General features: G+C 41.6%; 1 protein-coding gene across 1 annotated transcript in view; it reads left to right on the top strand.

Annotated features, from left to right (window-relative positions):
- Positions 1-24628, top strand: part of LOC122794803 (pentraxin fusion protein-like) — a 130468-nt gene that overhangs the window by 3711 nt on the left and 102129 nt on the right. The window lies entirely within an intron of this gene.

Genomic DNA, 24628 nt, shown 5'->3' with positions numbered 1-24628 from the left:
CACAGCCTTTTTTTAGCTGTATACTTTCCAGCATATCTGTAATCCTTTTAGCAACACATTCATGGAGAAAGCTTTCCAGTTGTAAAGCTTTTATAAGTAGCAGTACTACTACTTTGTTTACAGTCACAAAGGTAAAGTACATGAATTGGCATCTATTTCAATAAAAATAGTCCTACATTGCAAAATGTTTCATGGTTTGTTCCAGACAAAGTAAAACCTTATTCAAAAATAATTTTGGATTCTACCATGTATGACCAAAAGTCTAAGGGCAAATTAGATACACTTGTGAGGTATGCTGGCCTGACAACCAACACTTTTACCCCCCCCCCCCCCTACACTGCCCTAAATCTCTTCAGGCATTAATTACAATCACATATAGCAACAGTGTGACAGTGCCATCAGCTGTACCACCCCCTTTACAAAGCACTGCTGTAATGCCCTTGGCTACTAATGTGAGAGGTGAAGACTAGCAGTACACTCCCTACAGCTGGTCAGTTAGGTGGTGACCATCTGGATTTGGTCCACAATTCCCCATTACACCATGTAGATCATAGGGTCATACATACATGCAGAAACACACACACACACACACACACACACACACACACACACACACACACACACACACACACACACACACACACACACACACACTCATATATATGAGAGAGAGACTTACTAGAGTTACTACAGAAACAATAGCTGCCTAACAGGTTATGCAGCATTGACAAATCTAGGGTATATAACAAACAGATGTCATCCTGATTTATACACACACACACACACACACACACACACACACACACACACACACACACACACACACACACACACACACACACACACAGACATTTACTGGGAATGTCCGACTAGGCAGAACCCATTTACAGCAGAAGCCTAGAGAAAAGAGATACACATGGAGACATTACATAGATAATGAATGAGATGTACATAAAACATTGCATAGCATTATAGATATGAAAGCATCTTAATACCCCTGGGATCCCACCTGTGTCCCTGCTGGACAGGGAAAACAGGTGCTGCCTTTGTGGGAACATGGGTGTAATTCTTGGCTAGGCTTATAAGGGCCTACAGGGCCAATAGGTTGTAGCATCCCTATGAACCTAATATATTAGTGTAGATACTTAGTAGGGTTTCATAATTTCAGTACTTACAAACAAAATGGTATGGAGGTAGTACTAGCTGGATGTGTCACCAGTTACAGTAGTATAGTTGTACTATATGTAGAGATAATTAGGTCCATTGTTACTTGTATTTAGTCGGAGAGAGGCAAGGTATTTACATATAGAGTAGTATATGTAGTTAGTGATGGTGATTGAGGAAGCGGATTCTGTTAGATCACTTGCAGTGTCATTACACAGAAGTAGATGCTAGACGGTTAAAGAGGTTAAAAGAGGGTGTTGTAGGTAAGTAGTAGCTGTTAGTACAGATAGTGTAAAATATTCCTCTGAGTATTTAGGGAATAGATATCTGGTATTGTACTTGGGTAGGAAACAGAAAATGAGGTTGGCAATGCATAGTAACAACTTTTTGCAATTGTTCAGGTTTTGGAGGAGCGGCCATTGTAAAACAATATATATATATATATATATATATATATATATATATATATATATATATATATATATATATATCTATAGGGTCCTATCCTTTTCCCCTTCCTGCTCGATTCCTCTAACTGATGCCTCTAAAACTAATTATTACTCTTTTCTTCACAACACGACGATCAAATATAACTTCTTTCTTTCTTAACCGAATTGTGCTCATAGCTTCTAGTGTGTTTGATATATTGTTTAGTATAACTTTTACTAAATTTTTTATAGTCTATAATTTTTAGTGTGCTGTTGAACAATGCTGCCTCTGTATTGTGCTTTTATCATGTCCTTGTATAATTTTATTTTGTCACTGTTCATGCTTGGAGCTTTTCTCCCCGGGCCTCTACTGAAAATGGACATATATCCAGCTAGACTAGCCCGGTCAACAAACGTAAAAAATAAAAAATATATATATATATATATATATATATATATATATATATATATATATATATATATATATATGAAAACATATCTATGTAGTGACATTAAAATACAGCTATATAAAGAAATAAATAGTAATGACATAAATTTAGAAATACAACACTAATGAGTGGAGTGTACACACGTCATAAGACTACATCAAGGATGCTCTCCAGGACTCATTTATCCGAAATGACACCACAAATTTGTCTAGTGACAAAGATGAAGGGAGTGAACACATGCATATGCAAAGGCAGTGCCGTATTATAATGGGAAACATCCTGTGGATCAGAAAATATTACTGATAACAGGTGAGCTCTATGCATTCAAATTAAACTGCCAAAGCAACAAGACTGCATGGCAGACATTATGTGTAATGGTATGTGATGCAAATGTAAATAAAAGTTCGCAAAACATAACTAACTCTGAATATAAGTGTTGACACCATTTCAAAGGGAAGCACAAAAGACATACGTCCAGCAGACTAAATAACAATGACCTTTATTGCTTATGAATGGAAGAGAGAGAGACATCCGAGGAAATGTGAGACATTTCTTATGAAAGCCAACTAAAGACAATGGGACTGCTATTTAAATGAGTTTAATTTTTGAAACACACAATGGAAGAACAGGTTTGCCATAAAGTAATGTGTTGGCAGTTCTTACACGGGTAGCCGTGACCCTGCACAGTGTCCTAATAGTGCTTCCTGATCTGTCGTCATGCATCTTACATCAAAGTAAAGAAAGATCATGATGCAAATGGGACGCGGAAGTGAAAAAAAGGTGACACATTCACCTTAAGGACCCTTCAAGAATAAGTCCAGCTAGGCACAAACACCAAAATGAAACATTTATCTGACTGATCCCTGCAGTAAAATGTCCTACTATGCACAACTACAACATTGAAATATTTCCCCAAATGACTGAATGATTCTATACGTGATTTACTTAAATGGTAGGACATGTCAGATAGATTGTATGCAGATAATGCTGGTAATGTTATTCCAGGAGCAGTGGAATAATATGCACATCCATCATCTATTGTCAATCACTGTTGCTGCACATGGAGACATTAGACAGAAACTGCAAATATATACTAAATTAATTACTAAAATCAGTAACACCAGCTGTGGGCAGCCTATTGCACTAATGTTCCATGTAGGTATTTATCATTATACATACAAACACAAACACATACATATTATCAATGTACTGATGTAGCTATTTCTCTAGCTGTACATAATGTTCCATATGCATTTATCTATCCATCTATGTATCTCTATACATTTATGTAACTTTAAATATGTATAGTTATTTAGATATCAATGTATGTATTTGTATATAATTTAACATATGTATTATATATATATATATATATATATATATATATATATATATAGAGAGAGAGAGAGAAAGAGATCATTGCTGGAGCCTTCCTGTGTCCTGACAGAGTGCTCTTCAAACTATCAGGAGATATACAGAGCTGTGTATATTTTTCTGGCACTTCAGAGTTGTGTCCTGGTAATTGTTGTTTGACTAATTTTATATCATTGCTGGCTGACTTCAGAGTTGTGCACTGTTATTTTTGCTTCACTGTATAGTTTTTCAGATCTCTGCTGAAGGTGTTGGTTTCCCCATACCCACCTCCCTATTCCTGTGTTGTTGTTTAAATTTGGAGGCTTTTGCAGTTGCCCGCCCCCACTGTAGATTTGATCTGGGACTCTCCCCCCAGTCCCATCTCTTTACCTCATTCTACCTAATAGACTCCTTCTGCACTTGTTTTTAGTCATTTTTAATTTAATTGCAGTTTTTAAAGTGTTTGGTCTAACATTGCTACACACTCAAATGTGCTAGCTTACATTGCATTTGAATTGTTTTGACTGCTGTTTTAGCTACTTTTCTATATATATATATATATATATATATATATATATATATATATATATATATATATATATATATATATACCTTTCCTGTACCTAGTGTAATCCAGATTCAGATTTGCTGTATCCAGGACTGTATGTAAGCTTCTGAGCGCCCCAAGCTTTCTGTGTTGGAGGGAGGCCTTCTAGCTTATCAGTGGAAGTGGTAAGCACTAGGTAACCTATCTACCACATAAGGAGTGGTTCTGGCCCAGAAATTGTAGTTATTGGCCATTTGGACAGTTTTTCCATCTCTCTCAACTTTCTGATTTAAAAGCCCGCATTTGCACTTGTTTCCCCCCTTTCCTGTAACTAGTTTAGTCGAGATACAGATTATTAGTTTTAGCACTTGAATTTGCTTATTCGTGATCAGCACTTGTTCAGAACTTGTAAGCATTAAATAACCTACTAATTACTATAGCACTCAACCTTCCTCATTACCTAGAGGAAAACAGTTTTTGTACTTACTTTTCTCACTTGCTTAGAGAAAAACAGCTTTTGTACTCACTTTCCTCACTTATCTAGAGGAAAACAGTTTTTTATTCAGGCATGTCCAAGGGTCAGCTTCCAGTGTTCCTCCTGTCTATCTAATGAATCTGGGCAACTTGGGGCTATGTATAAATTTCCTCATTACACAGACAACCCTCTCCTCCTACCACCCAGCACTACAACCTGTGAGAGATGCACTTATCTAGCCAAACTGGAGGTAAAGCTCTCTCCAATCAAGACGTAACCAGTCAGGAGGAAAAGGAAACCACAGTCACTACAATTCCAGTCTCACATAAACCTACCACGACAGCAAACCAAACACATAAACACACAAAAACATACTTGGAGGCTCTAAATAAAAATCTGCCCTAAGCAGCAGAGACCTCCAAAGCAGACACCCAAGCAACCGCTACCCCAAAACAAAACATGTGCAACACATAGCTCACAAAGCCAGTGTGCCGAACAGTCACAGCCCTTAAGGCTAAACAACACACCTGATACACTTGTAATAGGTGACTGTATCATCAGGCACACTGATGTCCCGCCACCAGGCTGAACAAGGAGAAGGTCATGGAGAGCTGCCTGTCGGGTGCTAGGATCTGCCACATAATACAAGCACTCAGGTCACTCCAAGGCAAGTACAAATATGACTCAGTCATTGTCCATGCTGGTGTGAATGACCTGAGATGTACCTCCATGGACTACATGAAAAGAGACATAGAAGAGCTCTCTGAGCATGTAGCCCAGGCCGGTATGACCCTGACCTTGAGTAGCATCTTACCCTCACCAAGAATGATGCCACAATATGAAGACAAGATGATCAATTTCAACAACTGGCTTAAGTATTGGTGTCATCCAAAGGGGATCCAATGCCTGTCAGCCTGGGAGGACATGCTCGACAAGCCACGATGCTTCAACAGGGACGGCTTGCACCTGTCACCCCTGGGCTTTCGGATATTGGCAAAGGCTCTTGCTACCCCCATAGTGCCTTTTTTTAGGCAAAGCTCAAAAGACAAACCCACCCCCATAGGTATCACAAGGGATAAGAAACTAAGAGTAATGCTACTCAATGCCAGAAGTCTAAACCTCAAGATGCATGCACTCAAAACTCTCCTTAGCATGGAGAACATCAATATCTGTGCAGTAAAAGAAACCTGGTTCAAGGCTCCCGAGAGCACCCCAGCACTACCAGGTTATACCTCATACCATACTTTTTGGCCCCAAAACTTGGACCGAACCAGAAAAGGAGGGGGGAGTATCAATATTCGTCAAAGATACCCACACCTCCAGGTTGGTGGCACAGCACGAAGCATCAGAGACTATCCATGTGCAACTAACAGTGGGTAAAACTGCCTTCCAGTTTATAGCCTGCTGCAGACCACCCTCCCAAACCCAGGAACCCCACTCGGCCTTCCTGAGAACACTGGAAAATATGAAGGTCTCTCCAAACACCATTATATTGGGTGACTTCAACTACCCAGACATAGACTGGGAGCATTACTCTAGCTCCAACACCCTAGCCCAAAGTTTCCTAGAATTTATAAACTCAAATGCTATGGAACAACTTGTTACCACTCCCACAAGAGGGGAAAACATACTGGACCTGATCATCACCAACATGGGGACTCTATGCTCCAGACCAGAAGTGTATCCCTCACTGGTAAGATCAGACCATAAACTAATCTCACTGGATATTCACATCCCGACCCCACCCCCAGCCCAGAAAACCACTGTAAAAAACATCTCTAAAGCAAATTTCACACTCCTCAAAACTGAGGAGGAATCCTTCAAAGCCCCCGGGCCTGTGGAAAATATGGCCCAGACCGCAGAATCCTTTATAAACGCGTTCTATGAACACTTTCAGGAATGGATGGATCATGCAATCCCAAATAAAACCAAGACCCAATCCTCCAAAGGCAGACGTCCTGTCTGGTGGACCCCAGCCATAAACAAACTATACAATAGAAGGAGGAAGCTACTACATGATAGAGCAAAGTCCCAAAAAGGGAAGGCATCTCTGATCAGTGTTAGCAAAAACCTATGGGCACTCATAAAATCATCTAAGGCCAGCTTCAAGAGAAAAATTGCACAGGACACTAAGGATAATCACAAGGTTTTCTTTAGTTATGTTAGGAACCTGGGAGGGAATTCCCAGATATGCTCAGAATTAGTCCAAAATGACAAAAAATACACCGAACCCACAGACATTGCCAACATCCTCGCTGACAGGTTCAGCACAAACTTCTCCTCCCCCTCTCCACCAAAAGGGCAAATATCTATCCCAGCAGAGTGCTGCCCCCCCCCCGACATCTCACATGCTCAGGTAAGAGCCACCCTCTCCAAAGCAAAAAACACAGCATCAATGGGACCAGATGGTGTCCCGGGCTGCGCCCTACATGAACTCCAAGAAGAGCTAAACCCAAACATAAAACTACTGTTCAATCTCAACCTTACCACAGGATATGTACCCAAAGAGTGGCGCACAGCAACAGTGGTCCCTCTTCATGAAGGTGGTGCCTCAACGGATCCTGGAAACTATCGCCCCATAAGCCTGACTAGCTTGGTCTGCAAAGCTATGGAAAGGATCATCATGGATCTCATAAATAAAGATATTGGGGACCTACAGACACTGGATCCTACCCAGTTTGGCTTTGTTAAGGGCAGATTCTGCCTCTTAAACCTGGTCGATTTCTTTGAAACAGTCACCAAGGCCATTGACGAGGGGAAGGTGGTCCACACAGCCTACCTGGACCTCGCAAAATCCCTCGATGCAATACCCCACTCGGGCATTATAGATAAGCTCACCAGCTTAAATATAAAGCCCTATGTCACTGGATGGGTTGCAAACTGGCTCAAGGACAGAACCCACATGGTTAGAATTGCTGGAGCCATGTCAGACTCCAAACCAGTTACAAGTGGCATCCCACAAGGCTCAGTCCTGGGACCTCTCTTGTTCGGTATATATTTCTCAGAGGTACAGGCCATCACAGAAGGACTGTGGCTGACCAAGTTCGCAGATGACTGCAAACTTGGCGCCATAATCAACTCTCCAGCTGACACAAGCATCCTCCAAAAGGGCCTCATAGAAACAGACAAATGGTGCCAGAGCCATGGCCTCAAGCTAAACGCCAAAAAGTGTATAGTCATCCCCTTTGGCAAAAACAAAGTGCCCACAAATTACCACATAGGTGGTAATCCATTAGGTTTGGAAGAAGTAATTAGGGACCTGGGGACCCAAGTTGATAGCAATCTCTTATTTGACAACCACATGGCCAGAGTGGTTAGAAAAACATTTTATATAGCCCACCTAATCATGAAAGGATTCACATCTAGGTCAGGGGAGGTCATCGTGCCTCTTTACTCATCCCTCATCAGGCCCATAATTGAGTACAATGCCCCTTTTGGGATGTACCTTACCAGACACCTGCAGCAACTGGAAAGACATCAAAAGTACCTCACCAAGAGGATCAAAGGGCTCAAACAGATGCCATATCCTGCCCGGTTAAAGAAACTCCAGCTCTACTCAGTGGCATACGGCCTGCTCAGAGGCGATCTGTGCCTGATGTATAAAGCCATATCCAATCCGGAATTAACAGACATGCTATACCTCAGAAAATCCAAATCCCATCCAGCTACGTGCTTGAGAGACTTGAACCTCAGCACTGAAATAAATAAGACATGCTGGAGGGACAGATTCATAACCCAGAGGCTCCATTCACTCTGGAATAAAATCCCAGTCCAGGTTAGGCAGAGTCTCTCATTGACTCTCTTCAAGAGGAATCTTGATGAGTGGATGGGGGATCATAGGTTTACACTGGGTATCACTTCTGTGTCACTGTTAGACAGAGGCACAGTATACTAACCTCAAAAAAGGGCATAGCAAAATTAATTTAAAATGGGTGGTGAAAGACAAGCACACTCTGGCTAGGCTTATAAATGCCCTAGGGCAGATAGCCTAGTATGAACCTATGAACCTATGAACTTAAGACTGATCTTGACAGTCAAGAGGAGAAGGTAAACACGTGCACCACACCACACTCATCACATATTCTCACTAAATCTACACCACCAAAATCCGCACATAGAAACACAAAAACATTTGCGAAGGCTCTCAATAATAATCTGCTCAAGCAACAGAGACTTCCAAAGCAGAAATGCAAGCAACCTCCACCCCCCAACACAACTCAAATGACACATAGCCCGCAGACTCAGTGTGCCATTCAACAACAGCCAATAAGGCAAAACAATGTACCCAACACACTAGTCATAGGTGACTCTATAGTCAGGCACACTGATGTCCCACTCACCAGGCTAAACAAGGAGAAGGTTACTGTCAGCTGCCTATCGGGTGCCAGGATCTGCCACATAACCCACACACTCAGGTCACTCCACAAGTATAAATATGAGTCTGTCATTGTCCATGTTGGTGTGAACGACCTGAGACATACCTCCCTGGACTACTGAAAAGAGACATGGAAGAGCTCTGCGATCTTGTAGCCTAGGCAGGTATGACCCTAGCCCTGAGTAGCATTCTGCCATCACCCAAAATGATGCCGTAGTACAAGGACACAATGATTGACTTCAACAATTGGCTAAGCTTCTGGTGCCATTCTAAAGGGATCCAGTATCTGTCTGCCTGGTATGACATGGTCGACAGACCACGATGCTTTGCCAGAGATGGCCTGCACCTGTCACCCCTGGGATTCCAGATACTGGCTAAGGTTCTTGCCTCACCTATAGTGCCTTTTTTAGGCAAGGTTCAAATGACAAATTCACCACTGTACCAGGAACAGGCAAGCAAAAACTGAGGGTGATGCTACTCAATGCTAGAAGTCTAAATCTCAAAATGCACAGAACATCGATATCTGTGCAGTGACTGAGACTTTGTTCAAGGCTCCAGAGAACACCCCTGCACTACCAGGCTATAACTCATACCACACTTTTTGGCCATATAACCTGGACCGGAACACCAAAGGTGGAGGTGTGTCCATATTCATTAAGGATATTCACATCTCCAGGCGAGTTGCTCAGCATAATGCAGCTGAGGTTATCCAAGTGCAACTAACTCTGGGCAAAACTGCAATCCAAATTGTAGCTTGCTACAGATCACCCACCATGCCCCAGGATTCCCACTCCTCTTTTCTTGATGTACTGGAAAATATTAGGGTTCAACCAAACACCCTATTAATGGTGATTTCAACTACCCCACCATTAACTGGGAAAACTACTCATGTACCAACTCCTTTGCTTAACGCTTTCTGGAATTCATAAACTCAAATGCCCTGGATCAACTTATCCACACCCCCACCAGGGGCAATAATATCCTAGATCTAGTCATTACCAACATGAGTGACTGGTGTTCCACACCTGAAGTCAATGCCGCATTGGTCCGATCTGACCATAAGCTAATTACCCTAGATATCCACATCCTGCCCCCACCACCCCATTAAGGAAACCATGGTAAAAAATTTCTCCAAAGTCAACTTCATGCTTCTTAAGACAGAAGTGGTGAACTTCATGACACCCATGCAGATGGACAATACAGTTATGTCTACTGAATCCTACACAATTGCACTTTATAAGCACTTACATGAGTGCATGGATCATGCTATTACAAAAAGAACCAAGATGCTATCCTCTAAAAAAAGGAAGCTAATCTGGTGGTCCCCTGCCATAAACAAACTGTACAACAGAAGGAAAAACTGTTGCAAAAGAGAGTAAAATCCCATGAATGGAGGAGCTCCCTGGTCAGCTTCAGTAAGAAGCTGCGATCCCTGATAAAATCCTCCAAAGCTAGTTACGAAAACAAAATCGCCACTGATACTAAAGACAACCACAAAGCATTCTATAGCTATGTCAAGAATCTCAATGGCAACACTCAGATCTGCTCTAAGTTACAGCACAATGACATTAAATATACAGACCCAAATGATATCGCCAACATCCTGGCAAATAGGTTCAGTTCTAACTTTACCCCCATCTCACCCCCTAAACAGCCCATCTCTATACTGGAAGAATGCAAAGTTCCTGTAATCACGGCTGCAGAGGTAAAAACCACACTCTCCAAAGCCAAGAACACAACATCCATGGGACCAGACAACATCCCAGGCTGCATTCTACATGAACTACAGAATAAACTGGCGCCCCACCTAAGTACCATGTTCAATCATAGCCTCACCTCAGGCTTTGTGCCTGCTGAATGGTGCACAGCAAGGGTTATCTCACTCCACAAGGGGGGAACCACCATGGACCCTGGGAACTACTGCCCCATTAGCCTGATGAGCCTGGTCTGCAAGGCCATGGAACATATCATCATGGAACTTATAAACAAAGACATTGGTAATCTCCAAACTCTGGACCCCACCCAGTTTGGGTTTATAAAAGGCAGATCATGTCTCCTAAACCTGATAGACGTCTTTGAAGCAGTCACCAAAGCCGTAGACAAGGGTAAGGTGGTTCACATAGCCTATCTAGATCTTGCCAAGGCTTTTGACACCATCCTCCACTCTGGAATTATAGATAAACTCACTAAACTAGGTCACAAGATGGGTTGCCAACTGGCTCACTGACAGAACCCACACTGTGAAAGTAGCAGACTCCAAATCTGACTTCAGACCAGTGACAAGTGGAGTACCACAGGGTTCAGTCTTGGGTCCTCTCCTGTTTGGTTTCTACTTCTCTTAAGTACAGGCTAACGCAGAAGGTCTTTGGCTAATGAAGTTCACAGATGACTGCAAACTACGAGCCATAATCAAAACTCCTAACAATGTGGACATCCTACAAAAGGGCCTCATTGAGACACATGCCTGGTGTCAAAGCCATGGCCTCAAGCTCAATGCCAAAAAGTGCATTGTCATCCCCTTTGGTAAAAACTCTGTACCCATGAACTACAACATAGGCGGTAGTATACTTAACACCGAAAGTGTGATAAGAGACCTTGGGACACAGGTGGACAGTAGTCTCTCTTTTGATAATCACATCACCACAGTAGTCAGGAAATCCTTCTACATGGCACACCTCATCACAAAAGATTTCTCATCCAGAAAAAAAGAGGTCATTGTTCCCCTCTACTCATCACTCATTAGACCCATTATAGAGTACAACACCCCTTTTGGTATGTACCTCTCAAGACATCTACAACAACTGGAAAGGCCACAGAAATTCCTCACAAAGAGGATTACCGACCTCAAACAGATGCCCTATGCAGACCATCTCAAAAAACACCAGCTTTCCTCTGTCGCATATCACCTACTCAGAGGTGATCTCTGCCTAACATACAAAGCTTTGTCAAACCCAGAGCTGTTGGACATGCTCCACTTAAAGAAATCCCAATCCCTCCAAGCTATGCACTCTAGGGACCTAAACCTTGTCACCACAATAAACAGAATATACCAGAGGGATAGATTCCTGTCCCAGAGACTTCCCATACTTTGGAATAAACTACCTATCTATATCAAACAAAGCTCCTCATTAGCACTCTTCAAGAAAAATCTTGATGATTGGATGGGAAATAGGAAATTCACCTCGGGGATCACATCTGTGGCTCTGCTCAACAGTGGCACAGAAAAATAATTTTCTTGGGTGGCAAAGGCCAGGGTACCTTTTTGGCTGGGCTTGTATAGGCCCCAGGATCGATAGCCTAGTACCTACCTATGAACCTATATATACATATATATATATATACAGTGGAGATAAAAAGTGTACACACCCCTGTTAAAATGCCAGGTTTCTGTGATATAAAAAAAGAGACCACAATAAATAATTTCAAAACTTTTCCCACTTTTAATGTGACCTATAACCTCTACAATTCAATTGAAAAACAAACAAATCTGTTAAGGGAAAAAATATAAAAAATGTACAATAATCTGATTGCATAAGTGTGCAACCCTTAAACTAATACTTTGTTGAAGTATCTTTCGATTTAATTACAGCATTCAGTCTTCTTGATTAGGAGTCTATAAGCATGGCACATCTTGATTTGACTATATTTGCCCACTCTTCCTTGCAAAAGCACTCCAAATCTGCCAGATTGCAAGGGCATCTGCACAGCCCTCTTCAGGTCAACCCCACAGATTTTATATTGGATTTAGGTCTGGGATCTGGCTGGGCCATTCCAAAACTTTAATTTTCTTCTGGTGAAGCCATTATTTTGTTGATTTGGATATATGCTTGAGGTCATTGTCATGCTGAAAGGTAAAATTCCTCTTCATCTTCAACTTTTTAGTAGACGCCTAAAGGTTTTGGGCCAAAAGTGACTGGTATTTGGAACTGTTCATAATTCTTTCCACTATGACTAAAGCCCCTGTACCAGCTGAAGAAAAGCAACCCCAAAGCATGATACTGCCACCATCATGTTTCACCATGGGAATGGTGTTCTTTTGGTGATGCAAAGTGTTGTTTTTGCACCAAACTTACCTTTTGGAATTGTGCCCAAAAAGTTCAGCCTTGGTCTCATCAGACCATAACACATTTTCCCGCATGCTTTTGGGAGACCTGATGTATTGTTTTACAAATTTTAACTGGGCCTGGATGTTTTTCTGTGTAAGAAAAGGCTTCCATCTTGCAACCCTACCCCCATAGGCCAGACATATGGAGAATATGGGAGATTGTTGTCACATGTAGTACACAACCAGTACTTGCCAGAAATTCCTGCAGCTCTTTCAGTGTTGCTGTAGATCTCTTGGCAGCCTCCTTGACTAATTTTCATCTTATCTTTTCATCAATTTTGGAGGGACATCTAGTTCTTTGCAATGTCACTATTGTCCCATATTTCCTCTGCTTTTTGATGACTGGCTTCACTGTGTTTCATTGCATATCCAATGCTGTTTTGCTGTAGCACGCAACTGAGTAAATGTCAGGAAAATCCTACTAGGGCAGCAGAACTTTATTTGGGTTTAATCAGCGTCTCTTTAACTGATAGCATGTGTGTACCCAATAAGACTAAATGCTGTACTTAAAGCAAAAAGTGGTTCAACAAAGTATTAGTTTAACGATGTGCACACTTATGCAATCAGCTTATTGTACGTTTTTAATTGTTTATATTTTTTTCCCCAAACAGATTTGTTTGTTTTTCAGCTGAATTGTACAAGTTATAGGTCACATTAAAGGTGGGAAAAGTTTTGAAATCATTTATTGTGGTCTCATTTTTTTAATATCACAACAACCTGGCATTTTAACGGGGTGCGTACACTTTTTATGTATATATATATATATATATATACATGTGTGTGTGCGTGTGTGTGTGTGTGTGTGTGTGTGTGTGTGTGTGTGTGTGTGTGTGTGTGTGTGTGTGTGTGTGTGTATGTATATGGATATATGTATATTGTACACACGTATATAAATCTAGAGTAAATAAGATCCAGCTCATATGCATTTGTATACATAGACACAGTCACTTAGTAAGACACTTTGCAAAATATATATATATATATATATTTTTATTTATTTTTCATTGGTTTACTAGGAATGTGCGACTAGGCAGAACACATTTTCAGATGAGGACTGGGAAGAGAGACTCTACATAGAGACATGACTCCGATAATGATATAGACCTGGATGAAACATTGGATAACAACATATACATAAAAATATCCTGAAACAATAGTTCATAGGTTCATAGGTGTGTACTAGGTTAATGCCCCTGAAGCATTTACAAGCTTAGCCCATAGAAGTGCCCTGGCGTTGTGCCACCTAACGTTAGTTCCCAGCGCCTCTGTCAAGTACAGCCACTGGAGTGATTCCATGGGGTGAACTTTCTATTTTCCATCCACTTATCAAGATCTCTCTTGAAGAGAGCCAGTGAGGTGCTCTGTTTGACATGTATGGGAAGTCTATTCCATAGCATGGGTAGTCTCTGGGTTATGAACCTGTCCCTCCGGCATGTTCTGTTGATTGTGGTAATGAGGTTGAGGTCTCTGGAGGGTGTGATATGGAGGGATTGGAATTTCTTTAGATGTAGCATTTCTAACAGAGCTGGGCCAGACATGGCTTTGTAAGTCAAGCAGAGATCACCTCTAAGTAGGCAATATGAGACAGAGAATAGCTGGAGTTTTTTGAGTCTGTCCATGTAGGACATGTGTTTAAGGCCTAGGATCCTCTTTATGAGGTACTTTTGTGGCCTCTCCAGCTATTGCAGATTTCTAGTTAGGTACATGCCAAATGGGGCATTATACTCTATAATTGGTCTAATGAGGGAAGAGTAGAGAGAAATGATGACCTCTTTCTTCCTGGATGCAAAATCCTTGGTAATGAGATGTGCCACATAGAAGGACTTTTTGACCACAGTGGCAATGTGGTGGTCGAAGGAGAGGTTGCTGTCAACCTGTTTCCCCAGATCTCTTATAATGCCTTCAGTGTTTAGTGGGCTCCCATCAATGTGGTAATTAGTGGGAACTAAGTTTTTACCAAAGAGGATGACGACGTATTTTTTGGCATTAAACTTAAGGCCATGGTTTTGACACCAGACATTGGTCTCAGTGAGGCTTTTCTGTAGGTTGTCTGCATCACTTGGGGAGTTAATAATTGCTTCCAGCTTGCAGTCATCTGTGAACTTGGTCAGCCAGAGTCCCTCTGTGTTGGCCTGGACTTCTGAGAAGTAGATGCCAAACAGGAGAGGACCCAGGACCGATCCCTGTGGGACTCCACCCATGACTGGTCAGCAGTCTGACTTGGAGTCCACTACTTTCACACTGTGGGTTCTATCTGTGAGCCAGTTTGCAACCCACCTAACGATATAGGGGTTGGTAGTTTGGTAAGTTTAATAATAATTCCTGAGTGAGGAATGGTATCAAAGGCCTTGACCAGATCAAGGTAGGCTGTATGAACTGCCTTACCCTTATCCACAGCTCTGGTGACTGACTCAAAGACGTCAACCAGGTTTAGCAGGCATGATCTACCTTTCACAAAACCAAATTGCATGGGATCTAGAGTTTGGAGATTCCCTATATCCTTGTTAATTAGGTCCATGATGATGTGCTCCATAGCTTTACATATCAGACTCATCAGGCTAATGGGGTGATAATTCCCAGGGTCTGTAGTCATTCCCCCTTTATGAAGAGGGATGGCTGTAGCAGTGTGCCATTCAGTAGGGACAAAGCCAGAGGTGAGGCTGTGAGTGAACTGGGCACACATATGTGGTGCCAATTCACTTTGTAATTCATGTAGAACACAGCTAGCGATATTGTTAGGTCTCATGGAAGCTGTATTCCTGGCCTTGGACAATGCAGCTTTAACCTGTGCTGCAGTAATGCTGGGTGTCTGGCATTCTTCTGGTATTGAGATTGGTCCTTTGGGGGGAAAGAGGGGTAAAGTTGGCACTGAACCTGTTGGCCAGTATGTTGGCAATATCAGTTGGCTTAGTATAGGAGGAACCATTGTGCAGTAACTCAGAGCAAATCTGGGTATTGTCATGGAAATTCTTGATATAACTATAGAAGGTTTTGTGGTTGTTTTCAGTGTCTGCCACAATTCTGCCTTCATAGCTGGCTTTGAATGTTTTGATGAGGGATCTCAACTTTTTATTGAGGCTAATAAGAGAATTTTTTCCAGCCTTGGGACTTCACCTTTTTCTGCAACAGTTTCTTCCTTCTGTTATAGAGTTTATTAATGGCAGGGGACCACCAGATTGGCTTTCTTTTTTTGGAGGAGAGCATCTTGGTTGTGTTGAGTATGTCTAGTTCAATACATTTATGTATGTGTTTGTGCATGTGCATCAGTGTATGATTTGGCACTCATGCATCTATTTTCCATTAGCATAGGTGCCGTGAGGTTATCCATCTCTATTTTTAGGAGTCCAAAGTCAGCTTTGGAGAAGTTTACCATGGTGGATACCTTTGCAGGGGGAGGGGTGTGAGTGAGATGGGGATTTCCATGCTGATTAGTTTGTGGTCATATCTAACCAGGGAGGACTTGACTATTGGTGTAGAGCAACAGTTGCCCATGTTAGTAATAACTAGGTCAAGGATGTTGTTTCCTCTGGGGTGGGGTAAGAATGAGCTGGTCCAGGGCATTGGAACTGAAGAATTCCAGGAAGAGCTGGGCCAGTGCATTGGTGCATGAGTAGTTTTCCCAGTTGATGGAGGGGTAGTTGAAGTCACTTTGTATAAGAGTGTTGGGTTGGATCTTCATAGTTTCCAGGGCGCTTAGGAATGTGGAGTAAGAGTTTTGGGACATGGTCAGGGACCTATAGCAGGCTACGACCTGAATCGCCATCTTACCCAGTGTCAGTTGTACCTGAAGTATCTCAGATGCATTATGTTGGGCTACCAGTCTGGAGGTGTGCACATCCTTTAGAAATATGGAGACACCACCACCTTTGGAGCTTCAGTCCATCTTCTGGGGCCGAAAGGTGTGGAATGAGTTATAGCCTGGTAGCACAACGGTACTTTCTGCTGCTTTAAACCAGGTCTCCATTACAGCATAAATGTGGATGTTCTCCATTTTGAGGAGTGCATAGAGTGAGTGCATCTTGAGATTTAGACTTCTAGCATTGATCAGCATGGCCCTCAGGTTGCATTTATTTATAGCTGTTACAGTGGTAATTTGGTCTTTGGAACACTGCCTAAAAAGGCACTATAGGGGTGGCAAGAGCCTTAGCCAGTACCCAGAAACCCAGGGGTGACAGATGCAGGCCATCTCTGGCAAAGCATCGAGGTCTGTTAGCCATGTCATCCCAAGCAGACAGATACTGGATCCCCTTAGAATGACACCAGAAACTTAGCCAATTGTTGAAGTCAGTCATTTTCTGTTTGTACTGCAGTATCATTTTGGGCAACAGTAGGAAGCTGCTCAGGGCTAGGGTCATACCTGCCTGGGCCACATAATCCGAGAGCTCCACCATGTCTCTTTTCATGTTGTCCAGGGAGATGCATCTCAGGTGATTCACACCCACATGGACAATGACAGAGTCATACTTGTACTTGTCGTGGAATGACCGGAGTGCGTGTGTTATGTGTCGGATTCTGGCACCTGATAGACAGCTATCTGTTACCTTCTCCTTATTCAACTTAGTGAGTGGGAAATCAGTGTGCCTCACTATTGAGGCACCTATGATTATTGTATTGGGCAAGCTATTTTGCCTTAGGGGCTTAGGTTGAGGGGCACACTGTAGGTGAACTATGTGTCTTGTGGTTTGTGCTGTGTTGTGTTGGTCAAGTGCATTTCTGCCTTGGAGGTCTCTGCTGTTTGAGTAGATTTCTATTGCGAGCCTCCATGAAAGTGGGTGTGTGTTTTTATGTGAGGGCTCTGATGGTGGGTATTCTGGAGGGCTATGTGCTTTATGTGGTGTGGTGCAGGTGTTGACCTTCTCCTCTTGACCAGCTATTGTGGTCTTGGCTGGAGAGTGCATGGCTTCCAATTTGGAGATATAAATGCATCTCTCACAAATCTGAGTGTTGGGAGGTAAGAAGAGAGGATTGTCTGTGTACATGAGGCAGTTGCTACACTGCCTTAAATGCCCAGGTTCACCAGGTTAATAGGAGAAAGCACAGGGGACTGACCTTTAGACATGTCAGGAGGGATGGTCATCATTACTAAGTACTGGAGCTGTTTCCTTATAGGACATCTAGTGCTGATAGCACTTTTGTCTGCTACAACAATTGCTACAAAAAGCTTGATGAAGTGCTACGTGAATAAGCTAATTAAAGTGCAAGAGGGAAGACAACTTGCAAGATCTAAGGGAAAAATTGAAGAGCAGACTTTCTGGCACTGGTAATAGTTTACCCCAGCTTAGCAGCGCTGCATGGCATGAAACCCACGCAGACACAGGCTTTTAAACCAGAAAGTTGAAAGGGATAGAAAAACAGCTCAAACAGCCAATAAACTACAATTTCAGAGCGAGAAACCACTCCTATTTTGGTAGATAGGCTACTTAGTGCTTACCACTCCCACTGATAAGCTGGAAGGCTTCCTTCTAACACAGAAAGGTCCGGGGAACTCAAAAACTTACAAAACAGTCCTGGATACAGCAAATCCGTATCTGGACTACTATATTAACATGAAAGGTAGGAAACAAGCTTAGAACTTTTTTTTGTTTGTATTTTTTGCAGAAAAAGCAGTAATACAAATATTTTAAATGTAATGCAAGCTAGCACACTTGAGTGTGCAGCAATATTAAAGCAAATACAGTTAAAATAAATGCAGTTAAATGAAAAAAATGACTTAAATAAAGTGCAGAAAGATACATAGTGGGGAATCTAAATCAGAGTGCTTAGATACAAAATGGTATAGAGATAGTACTAGTTGAATTTGTCACCAGTTATAGTAGTGCTGTTTTACAAAGTATAGCGAGCATCAAGTCCAGTGTTACTTTATGTCACCTGTTTGAAGAGTGTTGAAGTGATGACAGAGCTCCTTATGCAGTTAGTGATGTTGACTGAGGAAACAGACATTATGTCAGATCACATGTTGTGACACTATATAGTAATAGATGCTGGAAAGCAAAAAAGGTTAAAAGAAGAGGATTAGGCTGTTAAATAATAGTGGTTAGTTCAGAGGATTAGTTAGTGTAAAAGAGGGTTCTGCTTGATTGATCAGGGAATGTATATATGGTGATGCATTTTTGGTAGGAAGCAGCAAATTAGGTTGGCATACTAATTACTTATTGAGATTGTTTTGGGTTTGGAGGAGGGATTTAGTATATATCGATATAAACAAATTAATACATGTTTAGATATCAATTGCATATAATATTTATATACATTTATAGATATAGATATTAAGATATATATGGAGACTGCAATAAACAATAAGTAAAAATATAGTCTGAAATATAAAACTATTGATTGGACTGTATAAATTACATATCATTACCTTGAGCATGTTCTCCAGGACTCATTTCTCCAACATTCACCACAAAGTAGCCCACTGAGAACGATGCAGGGAGTGACCACATGTACATGCAAAGGCATGGAGTTATACAAAGGGAAACAGCCTGTGGAGCTGAAAAGAGTACTGATAGCAGCTGGGTTATCTGTATTCAAATTAAAATAGCAAAAAACAACAGACGACTGTATGGCTGACATTGCGTGTAAAGATAATTGATGCAAAGACAGCATAACATAATTAACTCTGAATTTAAGAGTCAACACCTCATTATTTCTTAGGGCAGCAGAAAACCGTACATACAAAAGATTGAATAACAATGACCCTCATTGCTTACAATAGGAAGAGAGAGACATCCAAGGAAGTGCGAGTCATTCCTTATGAATGGCCACTGCAGACATTTGGAATCCTATGTAAATGACTTTGCTTGATTTTTGAAATAGACAAAGGAAGAACAGGTGCGTCAAAGAGTAATGGGTTGGCAGTTCTGACACAGGTAGCCATAACCCCCCACTGTGTCCTAATAGTGCTTCCTTATCTGTTATCTTGCATCTTACATCAAAGGAAGGTAAGACCATGACGTGAATGGGTCATGTGGACGTGGAAAAATATGAGACATTTACCCTAACGATCCTTCAATAATATGCACCAACACCAAAATGAAACAAGTTTCCAAAGCACCCCATAAGTAACAGGTACTAGTATGTACAAGTATTGAAATAAAACATTTCCCCAAAAGACTGAATGACTAAAACCACATTTATTACTATGGAATGTCTCAACATGCACAAGAACATGTCAAAAATATGATGGCAAGTAATGCAGATAATGCAAATCCAGGGGCAGCAGACACATATGCATATCCCTCACACACTGTCAAATACCGTATATGCACATATATGAATTATAAACAAATAACAAACATATATTACATATTTAATGAAAGTCTTCTTCTTTTGGCTTTTCCCGGTTAGGGGTTGCCACAGCGGAACAGCTGTCTGCTCATGATTAGCAGTGGAGTTTTACGGTGTCAGGTTGCCAACCTTCCACAGAAGGCACACACATGTACACACTCACACCTAGGGCCAATTTAGAGTATCCAATCCACCTAGATCATGTCTTTTGGATGTGGGAGGAAACTGGAGTAGCCAGAGGAAATGCATGTGACCCCAGGGAAGACATGCAGACTCAGCATAGAAGGCACCCCAGCCGAGGATTGAACTGGAGAACCTCTTGTTGTGAGGCAACAATGCTAACTGCTGTACCTACGTGGCCGCCCGACATATGAAAGTAAATAACTGTAACCTTACATATAAATGACTATGGACAGTCTCATATACATGGTGCATGTAGGAATTTTTCTTTAATCGATACACATAGCAGCACATAAATCAGTTGTTTGATTTAGGTAATTGTCTAGCTAAACATATCTTTCCATGTGTCTTTCTATATATATCTTTATAAATCTATATATTCATATAACTTTGATATATATGTATATCTACATATAGCTATCTACATACATATATGTATAGCTTTTCATTTATATATAGTTGTACATACACGACAGTCACATTAGTACACGTGCACACACACACACATAAATCTGCCTTCAGATAACAAAATTCACCTGCTTTGTAACCAATCCTACTATATTTCAGTTCTCAACCAGTCAGAACTATTTATTTTGGATAACACCTAGTCACAGAGCTCATAACCCATTTTACTACTGGAGAATGTTAGTTGATACCCCTATAGACCAACGTCCATGGAGCACACATATGACAACATGCTATGAATCTGAGTACTATTGTGTATGCTGCCTCGAACTGTCTACTTTCATGTTGTGGAAAAATAATGGAGAAGGTAATACTGGATAAGTTATTGTCAGAACTGGATAGGTTGGGACTTGAAACCATATATCAGCATGCATATGTTGAAAATAGATCTAGTACTACCTGTAACATGTTGTTCTATAACAATATAATAACAGCTATGAATGAAAAATTGTGCTGTAATGTCATTTATATAGATTTAACGTCAGCATTTGATACAGAAAACACTGATCAATAAATTAGTACAACTAGGTATTGAAGTACTCTTGATCAGATGGATAGCTGCATGGCTTACAAATAGGACATGGTAAGTATCATACAGCAACTGCACAGGCAAAATCCTTGGTTACAGTCAGGGTGTCCCACAGGGCTCTGTCCTAGGCCCTTACTTGTTTAGATTGTATCTTTCAGACCTATCTTTTTCATCTGAGGTGTTCTACAGTCTATGTGCAGATGTTCTGAAATTGGGTAAACTCATTACACGTGTTACAGATAAAGCACGTCTGCAAAATAACTTGACAAAATCTATTATTTTGGCACAGGAGAATAATATGCCATTAAATACATCAAAAATTAAGTATATGAGATTTGGGAGACATAAATTGAAAGGTGAATATTTAATACAGCACTCAGTTAAGGACCTGGATATATGGGTATATTCAGCTCTGAGATTTTGTAATCATATTAACTAATTGGTTAATGATAGTTATAGAACTATAGGTTGCACTCGAAACTCTTCTTAGCATGGAGAACATCGATATCTGTGCAGTAACAGAAACCTGGTTCAAGGCTCCCGAGAGCACCCCAGCACTACCAGGTTATACCTCATACCATGCTTTTTGGCCCCAAAACTTGGACCAAACCACAAAAGGAGGGGGGGTATCAATATTCATCAAAGATACCCACACCTCCAGTTTGGTGGCACAGCACGAAGCATCATAGATTATCCATTAGCAACTAACAGTGGGTAAAACTGCCTTCCAGTTTATAGCCTGCTACAGACCACCCTCCCAAACCCAGGAACCCCACTCGGCCTTCCTGAGAACATTGGAAAATATGAAGGTCTCTCCAAACGCCATTATACTGGGTGACTTCAACTACCCAAACATAGACTGGGAACATTACTCTAGCTCCAACACCCTAGCCCAAAGGTTCCTAGAATTTATAAACTCAAATGCTATGGAACAACTTGTTACCACTCCCACAAGAGGGGAAAACATACTGGACCTGATCATCACCAACATGGGGACTCTATGCTCCAGACCAGAAGTGTATCCCTCACTGGTAAGGTCAGACCATAAACTTATCTCACTGGATGTTCACATCCCGACACCACCCCTTGCCCAGAAAACCACAGTGAAAAACTTCTCTAAAGCAAATTTCACACTCCTCAAAACCGAGGTGGAATCCTTCAAAGTCCCCGGGCCTGTGGAAAATATGGCCCAGACCACAGAATCCTTTATAAACACATTCTATGAACACCTTCAGGAATGCATGGATCATGCAATCCCAAATAAAACCAAGGCCCAATCCTCCAAAGGCAAATGTCCTGTCTGGTGGACCCCAGCCATAAACAAACTATACAATACAAGGAGGAAGCAACTACATGATAGAGCAAAATCCCAAAAAGGGAAGGCATCTCTGATCAGTATTAGCAAAAAACTACGGGCAATCATAAAATCGTCTAAAGCCAGCTTAGAGAGGAAAAATTGCACAGGACACTAAGGATAATCACAAGGCTTTCTTAGTGTCAGATTCAGCAGTCAAACTTTCAGTTCCCATCTGCATGGGTGTCATGAAGTTTGTCAGTTCTGACTTGAGTAGCATGAAGTTGGCTTTGGAGAAGTTTTTTACGGAGGTTTCCTTACTGGGGTGTGGGGAGGGATGTGGATGTCAAGCTTATGGTCAGACATGACCAATGAGGGGGTGACCATAGGTGTTGATCATCGATTTCCCATATTGGTAATGACCAGGTCTAGGATATTGGGGCCCCTGGTGAAACTATGGATTAGTTGATCCAGGGCATTGGAATTTATGAATTCCAAAAACCGTTGGGCAAAGGTGTTGGTACACGAGTAGTTTTCCCTGTTAATGGCAGGGTAGTTGAAATCACACAGTCTTAGGGTGTTTGTTTGTATCTTAATATTTTCCAGTATGTTTAGAGAGGTGTAGTGAGAATATTGGGGCATGGTGGAGGATCTGTAGCAAGCTACAATTTGGATTGCAGTCTTACCTAGTGTTAGTTGCACCTGGGAAATTTCAGACACATTGTGTTGGGCAACTAGCCTGGTGGCGTGAATTTCCTTGGTGAATATGGACACTCCTCCACCTCTAGTGTTTCGGTCCTGGTTTGATGGCCGAAAAGTGTGGTAGGAGTTGTAGCCTGGTATTGCAGGGGTGCTCTCTGGAGCCTTGAACCAGGTCTCAGTTACTGCACAGATATCAATGTTCTCCATTTTTAGGAGTGCCTCGAGAGAGAGTGTATTTTGAGGTTTAGACTTCTAGCACTGAGTAGCATTACCTTCAGATTTTGCATGCTTGCACCTGTTTTGGTGGTAGTTTTCTCCTTTGAACTTTGCCTAAAAAAAGGCACTATAGCAGTGGCAAGAGCCTTAGCCAGTAACCTGAATCCCAGGGGCAACAGGTGCAGACCATCTCTGGCAAAGTATCATGGTCTGTCGTTCATGTTATCCCAGGCAGACAGATACTGGATCCCCTTTGAATGACACCAGAAGCTTAGCCAATTGTTGAAGTCAATAATTTTTTCCTTATACTGTGGTATCATTCTGGGCAAAGGCAGGATGCTACTCAGGGCAAAGGTCATACCTGCCTAGCCACATGATCCGAGAGATCTTCCATGTCTATTTTCATGTAGTCCAGGAGAGTACGTCTCAAGTCATTCACTCCAACTTGAACAATGACAGAGTCATATCTGTACTTGTTGTGGAGTGACTTGAGTGCATGCGTTATGTGGCAGATCCCGGCATCCAGCAGGCAGCTGACTGTAATTTTCTCTTTGTTCAGCCTGGTGAGTGGGATTTCAAGGTGTCTGACTATACAGTCACCTATGACTAAAGTGCTGGGCACGTTGTCTTGCCTTAGGAGCTATTGTTGGGTGGCACAGTGGTGTTGTGAGCTATATGACACTTTGGTAGTGACTGGTGTTTGTTTGCATTTCATCTTCGGAGATCCTTGTTGCTTGGGCAGGTTACTGTTAATGACCTCCACATATGTATGCAGAGGCACTAAAAATAATTGTTTACCCCACTGTCCCACTCATTAATATGTCCAAGTATGCAGAAACATACAAAAAAATATATATATAAAGAAACAATTACCCAAGAAATCGCTTCAGTAATATTTGTCAGCATGTGCATGCATGACTATGTCCTGGCATCCACAAGGACAAATGTGAGTCATTTACCAGAGTCACCCCTTCATTGATAAGTGATGGTATGCAGGAACACCAAAAGACAACATTTAGCCCAGTAACCACTTCAGTGATCTGTTCCAATATGCAGTGG

This window comes from Protopterus annectens, chromosome 2.part1 (genome assembly GCF_019279795.1).
Source record: "Protopterus annectens isolate FY-2018-M chromosome 2.part1, PAN1.0, whole genome shotgun sequence".
NCBI lineage: Eukaryota > Metazoa > Chordata > Ceratodontiformes > Protopteridae > Protopterus > Protopterus annectens.
This window is presented reverse-complemented; position numbering and strand designations above follow the sequence as displayed.